The following is a 14,988-nucleotide window of genomic DNA, read 5'->3' on the forward strand; positions in this document are numbered from 1 at the left end:
GAAGCTGTGAATATTAGCCAAAAAGTTGGAGCTACTGGAAATTGAGTGTAATTAAGAATTGTGCTGTATGATCGTCAAGGAATTGCATGCCTAAATATATTAGGTGTTGCTTTTAGTTTTTATTTGCTAATAATTATCATGTGAACCTAAGAAGTGATTAGGAGAATTGACATCAATCAATCAAATATGTCTTAATTTCAAATTAGTTGAGATCGACTATTTGAATCCTTTGTGTCCATTCCACTCAATTCGGGTTCTCATTTGACACTGCACCAAGGTGCCAATGCACCCCATGCATGCCCAGAAGTAGCAGAATCCGGATTTTATATAAAGGGGATTTAAAAAATGTCACGCCTTGGATTTGAACCTTTGATCAAAAGCAATTAGGCATCCAGGATTTTTCTCATTTTTCCATCTTCATAATCATTCTTTCCAAATACCCAAAAATGTCTGGATTTGAACCTTTGATCCTGGATTTTTTATTGTTGCTTTTAATTTTCAGAATCACAGAATTTGTTTCGCAATTTCTTCTGAGCTCTCGCAAGATTCGAAAGAGCTTCAGCAGCCTTTTGTTTCTTTTTATTCTCTATGCTCAATCAAGGATGTTATATATCCAGTACTGATCTTTGTCCTCCATTCACTTGACAATTTCCTCGACTTCTGCTGAACAACGTGTCTTGCATGAGAAATGCTCAACAAATAAAGGCGCAATGTAAATGTTTCCCTCCATGATGGTGGTGCATTTGTACTAACGGGCACTAATGGCTTTGGTAAATCGATATTCTTGCGCATGTTAGCTGGTTTCTCGATAAAGCACGAATGCTTTCTATGGTTCAAAGGAAAAGGGTACAGCTTGCCAGATTGTTGGCGAGTCATCGGCCAATTTGGTTGCTTGATGAACCTTCAGTAGCATTGGATGACGAAGGTGTGAAACTGCTCGAGTATATTATTATTGCAGAAAAAAAAGGTGGTATCGTCATTGTTGCCACCCATCTGCCTATTCAGATTGAGGATGCAATGTTTTTAAGTATGCCACCAAAGTTCTCAAGAAGGATGACTTTAGTTGACATGCTTGATCGAGGTTGCCTGGACTGATCTTTAAGAAGATATATTCCAAGTTTAAAGAGAACTCTGCAATGGAGCATACAATTACAGAAACGATAGAAGCGTCTGATGTGCCAAATTTTCTTGTAGTGGCATCAGAGTTTGCAATTTATTTCATTCTTGATGTTTGCAAGAACTGCTCCAAGATTTATGTACTTAGAATATCTGGGACTATCTTCAATATTTTATTTTTTTCTTAGTTTCTCCACTAGAAAATATAGAGAAGTTCTAGTACTTTTCATTTCTGTTTTTATTTGTGAATAATATTGGTCTCAAATGAGCTTAAATTGAGCGACATGAACATGATCAATCAAGATTTATATAGTCTACCTCAACTTACTTGATATTGAGGCATAGTAGTAGTTTTTGTTACTTGTTAGTTCCTCTCAGTTGCATATCAATTTGCTAGTTGAAATGTGTGGAGAGATAGAGGATGCTAAAATGACAAAACTCACACTCATTATTGTAAACAAACACTTAATATGTTTAACGGGATAAGCATATATTTTAAATCATAAATAGTATATGAATTTGTAATATATCAAAATCAAATATTTAACATGTAATAATTCTTGCATTATTAATCTCAGTATTGCACTAATTTCCAAATTATAATTCTTACATTACTAATTGTTGCATAACTTTGTCTCTAAACCTGTTGAGAAAAGTGTTACATAACTCATTAGAGGGTAGATTAGTCATTTCACTATACTCAACCAGTTAGAATTAAGTAGGTTGTTAAGTTAGTTAGACAAGTGTTAATATATATATATACACACGTGTATGTGCACCGGACATAAGGCAGAATAATATTTCTTCATTTTCATCATCTTCTTCTCACTTCCATCTTCTTCATCTTCTTCTTCTTTTTCTTCTTAATACAATTTCATGGTATAAGAGCAAAGCTAGTAATCTCTAGCCTGTGGTTCGATCTTAATCCTACGGAATCGACTTCCCAATTACTGTTAGTGTTCTTGAAATCTTGGTCGAGAATGGCGATCAACGATCTGCTGAATCATAAAACTGAGCATCATACTTAAGCACCGTCTCCAACTCCTACATTGGGGGTGAATCAAGTGCCTGGAATAGACTACAATCATCCGTTATTTCTGTCTCCTTCAGATGTCAGTGGAATTCAAATCATATCATTTCAATTGACAGGTATCGAAAACTACTCTATCTGGTTTAGATCTATGTGAGTAGCTCTAATGGGAAGGAACAAATTGGGGTTGGTAGATGGCTCTTGCACTAAAGAAATTTTTTATGAAATAATGTGGAATTATTGGAAAAGAGTTAATGCAATAGTCCTTTCTTGGATCATGAATTATGTAGCTAGTGGATTATTAGGTGGAATTATGAATGCTTCAAGTGCTCAAGCTGTGTGGAATGATTTGTATAAAAGATTTAACAAAGTAGACGGTGCAAGATCTTTTAATCTGCATAAAGAAATTGCAACCTTAAGTCAAGGAACTGCCTCCGTGTCTGTTTATTTTTCAAAATTGAAGGATTTGTGGGAAGAATTTGAAGCATTGGTTCCATCCCTGATACCATGTTAAAATGAGCATTACGGCAGCCATTGATGTAATGGAAGCTCGTCTGAGAAGAAGAAGAAAATGACAGCTAAGAGAGAAAGAGAGAAAGAGAGAAGTAATCGAACAGAGAGGTATTTTGGAATTTTTTGTTTTCTATCATATGTGTAAAATGTACAACGCATATACAAATATATAATCTCAGTCTAAACAATCTTCTAACCGACTTTCCTCCTACTGTGCTAACAACCTAACTAATCCACTAACAGACATTTCTTCTAGAAGAGTACTATCATATTATATGATGTACACCTATGTATTTCAACACCCCCCCTCAAGTTGTGAATGAAAAATATTTTTTATTCCCAACTTGGACAAAAGAACCATGTGTTGCTGATGCCCCAATACTTTTGTCAGAAGATCTGCAGGTTGACATTGAGTAGCAATATAAGCTCCTCTAATAATACCTTGTTGAATCTTTTCTCTAATGAAATGGCAATCTATCTCTATGTGTTTTGTTCTCTCATGATACATGGGGTTGGCTGCAATTTGTAGTGCAGCCTTGTTATCACATTGTAACTTGTTAGGCAATTCACTTGCAATTCTTCCAGCAGTCCCTTCAACCAAACTAGCTCGGCTATTGTATTTGCCATGCTCATGTACTCTGCTTCTGTAGAACTTCTTGAGATGATGTTCTGCTTCTTAGTCTTCCAACAAATGAGTGAACTTCCCAGCCTAATACAATACCATGTCACTGATTTTCTTGACATAGGACATGAGGCCCAATCGGAATCACAAAATGCATTACTTTCTCTTCACTTTTACTGGACATAAGCAATCCCAAACCTAGCTGCTTCTTAATATATTCAACAACATGCAATGCTGCTTCATAGTGTAATTTTTTTGGTGCGTGCATGAACTGACTAAGGCATTGGACAGCATATGAAATATCTGGCCTGGTAATTGTGAGGTATAATAGCTTCCCTATTAGTCTCTGATAACTCCCCATGTCTACTAATGCCCCATCATGACTGCCTGTATTGGTGCATCTATCAAACTATATACTTGTGAGCTTTAGATTTTGTTCCATAGGTGTGTCTTTTGGTTTTGAGCCTGCTAAACCTGTTTCTAAATCATCTCAAGTTCATACTCCTTTGTGACATAATTATCCCTTCCTTTGACCTAGCAAATTCAATACCTAGGAAGTATCTTATCTCTCCTAGGTCCTTCAGTTTGAAGTTCTGTTGAAGTGATGCTTTAGCTTAGTTGATTTCTGTTAAATCATTCCTGCTATCAAGATGTCATCCACATACACAAGCACTAGAGCAAATTTGTTTTTGACCAGTCTAGTGAACAGAGAATAGTCATGTTTGCTTTGTTGAAAACCAGTAGCTGTGAGGGCTTGTGTGAGCTTAAGGTTCCATTGTCTAGAAGCTTGTTTCAACCCATAAAGGAATTTGAGTAGTCTGCACACTTTGGACTCCCCCTATCTACCAAATCCCTGGGGTAATGTCATGTATACCTCCTCATCAAGATCTCCATTTAGGAAGGCATTGTGCACATCCATTTGGAAAGTGGGCCAATGCTTCAGTACAACAGTAACTACAACAGTTCTAACAGTGGTAAGCTTTGCTACAAGTGAAAAAGTATCATGAAAGTCTAGACCTTCTTGCCGTGTGTACCCCTTAGCAACTAGTCTTGCTTTAACTCTTTCCACTGACCCATCAATATTATATTTAATCTTATACACCCACTTGCAACCAATTGGAACCTTCCAAGCAAGTAGATCTACTACTTCCCAAGTATGGTTGTCCTCTAGAGCCTTAATCTCAAGCTTCATTGCTTGAACCCATCTATCATCCTTGGTTGCTTGAGAGAAAGTGGAAGGTTCGAAATTAGTAGAAAAAGAGGCAAGAAAGGATTAATAGTGTGGAGGCAGATGAGCATAGGAAACATAGTGATGAATATGGTAGTTGATGCAATTGGAGGTGGATGTAATGGTGGATGGACATAGTCTGTTAACCAAATAGAAGGTTTGGTGGTTCTGCATGACCTTCTAAGAGGAACTGGACTAGATAGAAGGGGAGGTGAAGAAGTGGAAATAAAGTTAGATAGATCAGCAGGTACTGTTGGAGATTGTGATGCAGAAGAATCAGTAAATTGATCATAGGAAGAGGATATAAGAGGTTGAGGTGAGTGGTCAGGTTGTTGAGGTGAATGATCAGGTGAAGTTGTGTTAGGGAAGTCTATGAATGGTGAGAAGTTCAAATCTGGAGCTGTAGGAAATTGGCTTTTAGGAAATTTGAAAGGAAAGACATGTTCTTGAAAGACAACATCTCTACTGAGGAAAAACTCGCTAGACTCAATATCATATAGTATGTAGCCCTTTTGTATGGATGAGTACCCCATGAAGATTGCAGGAATGGATTTAGGAGTAAATTTGTCACTAAAATTGGGTTTTGTGGCATAACAAAGGCATTCAAGGGTCCTCATATGGTCAAGCTTGGGTGGCTGACCATGAAACAATTCATAAGGTGATTGACCTTTTAAGGTTGGACTAGGTAACCTATTTATGATGTATGTTGCTGTTAGGATGCAATCCCCCCAGAATCGTGGTATATGGGCTTGAAATCTTAATGCTCTTCCTATCTCAAGAATGTGCCTGTGTTTTCTTTCCATCACCCCATTTTGTTGTGGGGTGTGAACACAACTACTTTGGTGAACTATACCTTTGGATCTAAACAGGTTAAAACATAGAGAATTGAAAATTCATGTCCATTATCAGATCTGAAAACTTTAACAGAAGCAGAAAATTGATTGTGTATTAACTACAGAAAATCAAACAAGACAACATAGACATCACTTTTCTATCTCAATAGGTTTGTCCATGTCATACTGGAGTAATCATCGACAAGCTTAAGGAAGTACTTAAAACCATTGTAAGTGGACACTCTATATGGACCCGAAACAACCATATGAACAAGACTAAATGGAGAATTTGATCTAGTTACACTACTAGGAAATGGTAGTCTAGCTTGTTTAGCTAATGGACATATAGAACAAGTATTCGTTGTTGATTTAGACACATGATCTTTTATTGAGGGTATTTTCTGTAGAACAGCAACTGGAGCATGACTAAGCCTTTGATGCCACAAACCATCAGAATGACTTTGAACTGAAGAAGACATACATTTTGAAGAGAGCAACAACAACATGTGTGAATGGATTGAGGATGTATAGGCCACTCTTGAATCTACCAATCCCCTTCACCATGCCATTGAAGAGGTCCTGAAACAGGCAGAAACATGTAGAGGTTAACCGAGTAATGTAATTCTCTGTTGTATTTAGAAACAGAGAGGAGGTTATACTTAAAGTCTGGTACATATAATACATTCTTTATAGTTTGTGTAGGAAGTATAGGGCAAGATCCAGTGTGAGTGATCTTAGTGTTATTTCCATTTGGTAATTGGACACAGTTGGGTTGGTTGTTTGGCACAGTATTAGGATTTAATAATAGGTTCAAGGATGAAGCCATGTGATTTGAAGCTCCAGAGTCAATAATCCAGTAATTTGAGTAGTATTAGATATACCTGCCATGTTTGCCGTTTCAGCTGGCTCATTTTCCTTGCTCACCAATTTCAGAATAGGTTGGTACTGCTCTGAAGTACACACCGCCACAATTGGTGATGCTATATTTTTTAGGTTTTCAAAATGCATTTCCCTTTTATCAGTCATGCTCACATTATGAGCTGTATGCATTTGATTCTGGTTCTCAAATCCACCTCTTCTTCTGTTGTCAAACCTAGAATTTGATGGATATCCAATTAGCTTATAGCAATTTTCTTTCTTATGGACCTTCATGTGGCAATAGTCACAGTAAAGATTAGTGTTACGCTTAGGCCTTATGTTGGTTGCATTAGCTGCAGCTAAGGCACTGCTGGCACCTTCCATAGGTCCACTTCCTAGAATACCACTCTGTGATATTGAAGTCCCACTCATTCTCTGACTCTCTTCCTGTATGATCATCGAATTTGCTTGATCAAGTGTGGGAGTGGGGTTCATTATTAAAATTTGGCTCCTCTGAGGTGCATAAGTGTCATTTAATCCCATAAAAAATTTCATCAACTTATGTTGGCGTAGGAATTCAACAAGCAACCTAGATCTCACACAATCACAACCACGATACAGTATAATTGACTCAAATTTAGCCCACAAAATATTCAATTTCGAGTAATATATCGACCACTGGAGATTCCCTATGTTAGAATACTTATTTCGGTGTTCATATGATAGATTTTTGTTGCATTTACCTTATCAAAACGTTCCTTGAAAGCTTCCCATACCTTTTGTGAATTGGATGAATACACGATTCCTTTCCTCAGCTCCTGCTACAGAGCTCATTATCCACGATTGGACAATGGCATTGCAACTTTCCCACTGATGCAATAAAAAGCTATCAGTCACATAAGTCTCTCTAGCATACGATCCATCTGTAAACCCGATTTTGTTCTTTACAAGCAGTGACATCTTTATCGATCTACTCCACTATGAGTATTTTTTCTGTTCCAATTAGCAATTGTGGTACTAGAGCCACACCTGGTGTATCTGACGGATGCACATAGAGGGGATCATTACAATCAAGTTGCTGAGAGCTTGCATGCGAGGTTCCTGTTATGCTTTGAGGTGTATCAATCGCCATTTTTTAGGTTTTAGTGAGAATTTGGTACACAATTTAGCAGTGGAAGAGATTCGAATGAGAAATTGGGGAAATTGAATCGGAGAAGAGAAAAAAAGTTGAATAGGCCATCACCACGCTACTTATTCTTCAGAACGGTTGGCTGAGATTTACATTCGAGAGATTGTGCGCCTTCACGGTGTGCCAATTTCCACCATTTCAGATAGAGGCATGCATTTTACATCGTAGTTTTGGAGAGCCCTGCAGGGGGAGTTAGGCACTCAGGTAGAGTTGAGCACATCATTTCACCCTCAGACGGACGGGCGGTCCGAGCGCACTATTCAAATATTGGAGGACATGCTACGCGCTTGTGCAATTGACTTCGGGGGTTCATGGGACCAGTTTCTACCGCTCGCGGAGTTTGCTTACAACAACTGCTATCAGTCGAGCATTAAGATGGCTCCATATGAGGCATTGCATGGGAGACGGTGCAGATCTCCGGTGGGTTGGTTTGAGCAGGGTGAGGCTAGGCTATTGGGTACTGACTTGGTTCAGGATGCTTTGGACAAGGTTAAATTGATCCAGGAGCAGAGTTGAATTACTGGAATGATCATTAATCCATGAATAATCCCTTCTTATTAAACTTCTTTCAGCCTCTACAACCTCTTTTACACAGTAGCTCCCCCCGCGCAACTCTGGCCACAACACTAAGAAAAGAAACAGTATATGCAGCTAATAGGATGACTGTTAGAAAATCAATAAAAGTAACATGTAATTGGAAACCATAACTAACCCTAAAGGATATTTGTCCCGTAATAAATGAAAAATCATCATACGGAGAAGATAAACTCAGTTAGACCATTGAGAAAAAGCTGATCCATATATGTGACCACATAGGTCATACATTTTATAACTGTTGGATGCTGATGGAGTACCTTAGATCGTTAAGATGAGTGGAAGAGGAGTAACAACCAATGTGTGTAAAGCAATCATCAATTAAGAAGGAGGAAGAGGCTTCTTGTGAATGAAGAAAGAAAAGAGAAAACAAAATGATGCGCAATGGGAATAGCAGTGGCTAGAGTTTCTGGATGTTTATTTGGAACCTTAAGGAGGTGTTGGATTTCCCAAACAAAATGGGAAGAAGAAAAAGAAATAAAGTAGGGAAAGAAAGTTAAGTCCAGTAATTTTTTGACTTCGGATAACATCTAAAATTAGGCAAACATCACCCTTTGATATGATTTGGTTTTCATATTTATCGGAATATTTTTTTTTACAATATGACCACACCAAAGATTAGAAATTATGAAAAATCCCAATGCATATCACTTGTAGGCTGTAGCTGTTAGCGAGCCATGCTGTAGACACATTTAGCAAAATTACTTGGTAGAAAATGCTTTGCGACCATTTTCTTCTGTAAAGTATGGAGCTTCTTTCAGCTTGATGCCATGTTCGTCTTGTATCATTTCTAGTACTTATGGTGATGCAAGATAAAGAAAAACCAAATTATATTATTCTAATGTTGATGGGAAATAAAGAGGATGTCAGTTATGATATAATCTGTTTTCCTATCTCTTTAATTTATTTTGCAAGTATAGGAAGTCCCCTGCATGATTCCCGAGTATTGAGACTACTTTTACCTTAATAGTAAACTGATAAAGCAAGTGATATTTTATCCTTCCACAGATGCCTATAAATGTGAAAGCATCGGATGCATGTAAATTGGAACACCCTACAAAATTGAGCGAATGACCGAATTCCCTTCTCAAAGGGGTGAAAATCGATCAATGTTTTGAGTGTATTGGTTTTATACTTACACATATTTTTTCCCTGTTTTCTTATGCATTTTACATAACGGCCACCCCAATATTTGAAATTATGATAAAGGACAATGCAGTACACTTGTGTTCTATAGCTATTAGTGACCCATGCTTTGGACACATTGAGCAGCATTACTTGTGGAATATGCTTTGCAAACCATTATCTTCTGCAAAGCGTGGAGCTTCTTTTCCTGCATCTATGCTTGTATCTATTATTTGTCTTGTATTTTTCTCGTACTTGTGGTGATGAGAGATACAGAAGATGTAATTGTTATTCTAGTGCTTATGGGAGATAAAGAAAAAGAGGATCCGAGTTCTTATAAAATCTTTTTTCCAATCTCCCTAATTCATTTTTGAATTGTTGGAAAATCCTGCATTGTCCATACTCCAGAGTATTGGAACTCCTTCTACCTTAATATTAAAGTTATGCAAGTTATGTTCCCCTTCTTCCATAGATGGCTATAGACGTCAAAGCATTGTATGCATGTCGAAATGAAAACACCCTGCGCGGGAGCAAATGATAAAACCTCCTTCTCAGAGGGGTGATAATAAATTTATAGTCTAGATTTCATACTTAGATAAATTTGGAGATGCAAGAGGCCTAATGCATCTCCAAATTTCCAGGAGCAGAATGCAAGTTCCTCTTGGGGCACCCAAAACTTTGTCTCTGCACTTGGTGGTAGAGCACCATCTTCCAGTTATCATCATGGAGTGAGTCATTCAGGTTAGTTTCATTCACATGCTCGAATATAACCTATACAGCTTTGTTTTTCATCTGCAAAAATTATGTTAAGATGGTTGTTCATGTCTCTTAGGGTTGAAAGATGAAAGGTTGGAAGTTGGGAAATCATTTCCTAGAGATGGTAATTTTTCTGTTGGCAGGCAGAATTGGGACATGAAATTTAAAGATGCTTTCTGTGCTGCTCAAGCAGTGGCTGAGTCTGCAGAACGTGCAAGCTTAGCTGCCAGAGCTGTTGTAGAACTTTCAAGGCAATAGTATGTTGATGATAGTGGTTCATGCCACTTAGGTTTCAAGGATGAACGGTTGGAACCTGGGCAATCATTTCTTGGAGATGGTAATGGTAATTTTTCTGTTGGCAGGAGAATTGGAACATGAAATTTAAGGATGCTACCTGTGCTGCTCAAGCAGCGGTTGAGTTTGCAGAACATGCGATCCTAGCTGCTAGAGCTGTTGTACAACTTTCAAGGGTTACAAGGCAATTTTCCTCAGACTCTCAAGGTCATATTCCTAGTGAAGCTGTTAATAAGAACTCTCATGATTCTGCCTCCGTTGCTCTTGATGATTCTAGCTCAGAAGATAATGGTATTAAGTTTGACTCAAATCTTGTATATGATGACCAATTGGCCAGATTGTATTTTCCATCACCAGTGTTACTATTAATTATGCCGTTTTATTGTGTTATCTAATGTATTTTTGTTCCATGTTTTCCTTTTGTGTATTTTTCAGGGAGGGAAAAGTAGAGCTGAATAACCTGGTATATTTGGTTCTAATTCTTAGGAAGAATGTCTCCATCGGACACAAGCCATGAATCAATTGTTGGTGAAGAAGATATAATTAGCAACTTGCCAAGGTATGTAATAAATTGCATTCTAGGAAAAATTCCTATCGTGAAGCTATAAGGCGAGTATTCTGTCAAAGAAGTGGAGATTTTACTACTTAACCATTCCACAATTAGTATTTGATTACCAGTTTTGTGGAAAAGTTTATGACTATGTCACCAAGAAAAATCGTTGTAGATCTTCTAAGTCTGAGCTCAGGTACCGATTCAATGAAATTGTCACCAAGTCTCTTATGCTTCATCCTGTTGGAATAGATAAATTAAAAGTGTGCATTCCTAATTTAAAGTCAACAAAGGTTCCTGATGGTGGTTTAGCTGTGGTTCATGGTGTGAACATATGGATACTATATTTATCTCAGAGAAACATCAATAATTAACCTTAATATGCGATAATGATTTAAATTATCGTCATAAGTTACCTCCTTATTTCTTTCTTGTCTAGACTTGGCATTTTTGAAGCTCTAGAATTTTGTTCTTTCGCCACCGCTAGAGTTTAAAGGGTTTCTAAATCTCTACCAATTAATACTTACTCGGGTTGACTTTGTCAATAACTGTTTTGAAAGTTTTCTTTCTAGCTACCCTCTTCTTCAAAGGCTAAGCTTGCGCCATTGCTCTGGTATTCATCATTTTAATATCAACCGTATTAATCTTAAGAGGTTGTCCGTCGATGCTGATGATAAGATAAAATCAATCTCCTTAGAGAAGGCTCCTAACTTGTCTGAAGTTTGTATTTATCTGGAGAGAGTTGTAAGAGGCAATCATGTCTCCGATTTGGCTATGTTTATGGGTAGCTTGCCTAATTTCAAACTACTTTGTCTTGATGGAAAGTGTCTGCAGGTTAGTACTTGTGCATGCCTTTTTATTTGTATTCCTATAATCATGTTTGTATTTTGCCTTCAGAACTGACATAAAGTGTTCCTATAATTCTTGAAACTGGTTATTTATTTATTTATTTATTTCACACATCATTCTTTCATCTCCTAGCTGAACCTCCAATTTCGACTAAGATATCGAGATCATCATACTCTCTAAAGATTCTTCAATTCAAAAGTTTAAACTTTATGGACTTAGATCAAGCATTTGTTGTTGTCTGCTTACTGAGAAGTGCTCCGAATTTGCAACAACTTTATATTGAGACAAATTGTAACATTCTATCTAATTCCTTCTTCTTTTTTTTTTTTGAAAGGAATAAGCACACATAAGATTGAGTTGGTGCACATAACTCACTCTCGGGAATATTTTGATAATTTTTCCATGTGTGGTTTCCTCCACAATATGCATAATGAGGATCAAAAGTAGAATTACCAACACCTAAACTCTTGTAATTCCAAGATGCCTTATTTCTTAAATAAAAAATATAAATAAAATAAAAATAAAATAAAATAAAAGTTCAAACTTGAAACTAGCAATATTTACAGCTACAACTACACCGTTAGTTCCCCGGCAACGGTGCCAAAAATTAATCACGCCCAATTCTAGTCCTAAAAAGGATAAGCGATCTCTCAAATATAATTCGGTCTAGAAATTCGGCGTCATATCCCATAGAGAACTAAGGTTTCGCTATAGCTATTCAATACCACCAAGAGGGCAAGCTCGAATAACTTCTAAGTTACTTAAACTAGTTAACTATTGATTATCAAAAAGCAATAGAAACTTATCAACTAAAGAAACTAAGGGTTGGAGACAAAATTAAGGAGGTCTAGATTTATGATTTTCCCAATTGTCGAAATCCTTCCTGCTATGTCTTCTATAATTTCGCCTAATTATTCTCTACTTATCATGAGCACTCGACTTATCGTAATTCTCTCTCGAGCAACTACAATAATGTACTAGTCATATTCTCTCGAATTACGCTAGCTCGCACTTTTTAGCCGCTCACTATGATCATGTCAAAGCTTCGTTATCTCTAATAAGCTGAAATAAGCACGTAGTTGAACAAGTAGATAAATTCAAAAGCTAAATTATATTAAAACATAACAGGAATTCATCCTCCAAGAGGTTCCATCAAAATTCTAGATAATAAATTAGCTACTCATAATAGTATGTAAAACTACAATACTAAAAGTCAAAACCAACAACGAGAAATAGGAAGAAGAAAGGAAAACTTGTGGTTAAATCTTCTTCCATGCTCCTAGCATATTCTTTCCTTCTTGGGTGTGTCTTACCCTAATGCAGTGTCTCCCCCTTTAAAATGACGGTTTTTTGATATATTTATATCAATTAGGGTTGATGTGGGGTGTCCTTGATCTCTCCTAATTCGAAAAGGACACGCTGAGTTGCGTGCTAGAGTTGGTGCAACGCGCGACTTCTAGCACGATCCTAGCTATTTTTCTTCTTCTTTGCTCTTTCGCGTGCCAGGTACAACACCAACCTCCATACTTTGCTATTTTTTTACTCATCTCCTAGGACATTTCGCGCCTACCTTCATGCAATGCACCAATTGTGGCACGCTCCCAGGTCTTGCATCTCTACTCTTTTTGCATCAAATCTTCCAATTCTTGCAAACTTCCATCCAAATTCATTCCTACACACAATAAACATGTAATGGACATATTATATGTTTATAAACATGTAATCTTTCGTAACTCATAAAAGAAATAATATGCAAACGTACTCAAAAATATGCATTTTTCATTATTTATTAGTAGATAAACATAGCATTTAGATTGCAAGTTACTTAATACATCGACAGCAACGTAAAATTCGATCTTTACGACATAATAAACAAAAAGCTTCTGAACTATACTATTAACTTCAGTCCTAATAGAGGGAGTAGTTATTAAGTTTAGAGAGAGGAATAATCAAAGAGTACTACTAATACTTGACTAGTCAATACCTCCTTGGATTTTTTTTTTTTGAATTTATATAATCGATTAGTTTCACTTGTACGCACTACATCCATAGATTCTTTATTGATAGTAGGTGTTTTCATTCTTGTTGAATCATCCAAATTTTTATGATTTTATCTCCTTCAATGTCAAAGAGTCATAACATTATTTGACTAGTCAATATATACATCCTTAGATTTATTTATTTATTTGATCATGGTGTTCGGGCGGAATAACTTGTGTGCAACTCAATTAGTTTCACTTGAACGCGCCACACTTAGATTCTTTATTGATAGTAGGTGTTTTCGTTCTTTTGAAGCATCCAAATTTTAAGGATTTTATCTCCTTCAATGTCATATATGTTCACACGAGAATGGCAGCAAGTTGGAGGGCAGAAGCATTATATTTCCCGACCTAAAACCCAACTTATATTCGACTTGAAACCTATTCAGCAAAAAATTTAAAGAGCAAAATCAGTTATAAAAATTACAAGTATTAAAAACAAAAGCTATGTGGGAGTATTTTTAAAATTTTAAAATAGCTATATATGTGTCTTTTCATTTTACAAGTGTCCTATATATTTCTAAGTGATTTTTTGCAAGAAGCCTTAAGTAAGCCAAGTGTTGAAGGGATTTGACAAACGGCTATGCAAATCTATCATGTGTCTTCATGCATGGAAGACTAGGTACCCTTGTTAATATTGAAGCCGAGTGGACTAATATATTTATACAAGTGTTAAAAGACGCTCCACAATTGTTATACATGTAACCTCCCTAATTGTCTATAAATAGGTTGTTGATTAGCCATCATACTAACTCAATTCTCAACCAAGAATTCATCTTGCTAATTATTACTTTCTTCCTACAATCATTACTTATTATTATTATTATTAATTCTCCTCTCCAATTTTCTGAACCCGCTGGATTTATTATTTAATTTTGCTGATTTCTGTATCCTCTAAATAAATAGAGGTAGACTTGTTTAACCGGGGAAATATTTCACATAGCTGAAATAGTTTTTTAGGACAGTGCCCAGCACGACTCAAGCCAATTCGTGTATCTGCTCGCAAATAATATTATTGAAGTATTATTGTTATTTCCTCGTGTCATTTCCCTACAAACTATAAAAGAAACTCCGTCCCAAATTAGTTTACATATTTCGCTTCTTGGGAATCAAATTATGTGAACTTTGACCAATATTTTAAAATATTTTTTTCTATCATACTTTTTATATGAGAAAAATTATAATTTGTAGTACTTTTCAAATAATTTTGAATATTTAAGTTTTAATTTAAAAATATAAATTAATGTAGTCTGTTTTAACTTCAAAGATTATTCAAATTGATCGTCGAAAAATGAAACATAATAACTATTTGGAACGAGAGCGAAAGATAATAACTATTTGGAACGAATGGGCTCTGCCTTCTCTCTAAAAATTTCATCACCAAACTACTAG

General features: G+C 36.3%; 1 long non-coding RNA gene across 1 annotated transcript; it reads left to right on the forward strand.

The window, feature by feature from the left end:
* LOC109240538 lies at positions 1,930–11,482 on the forward strand. Its single transcript, XR_002070091.1, has 4 exons — positions 1,930–2,265; positions 9,750–9,849; positions 9,941–10,449; positions 10,594–11,482. It is a non-coding gene; the product is annotated as an uncharacterized LOC109240538 (long non-coding RNA).

The sequence above is a fragment of the Nicotiana attenuata genome, chromosome 1 (assembly GCF_001879085.1).
Source record: "Nicotiana attenuata strain UT chromosome 1, NIATTr2, whole genome shotgun sequence".
NCBI lineage: Eukaryota > Viridiplantae > Streptophyta > Magnoliopsida > Solanales > Solanaceae > Nicotiana > Nicotiana attenuata.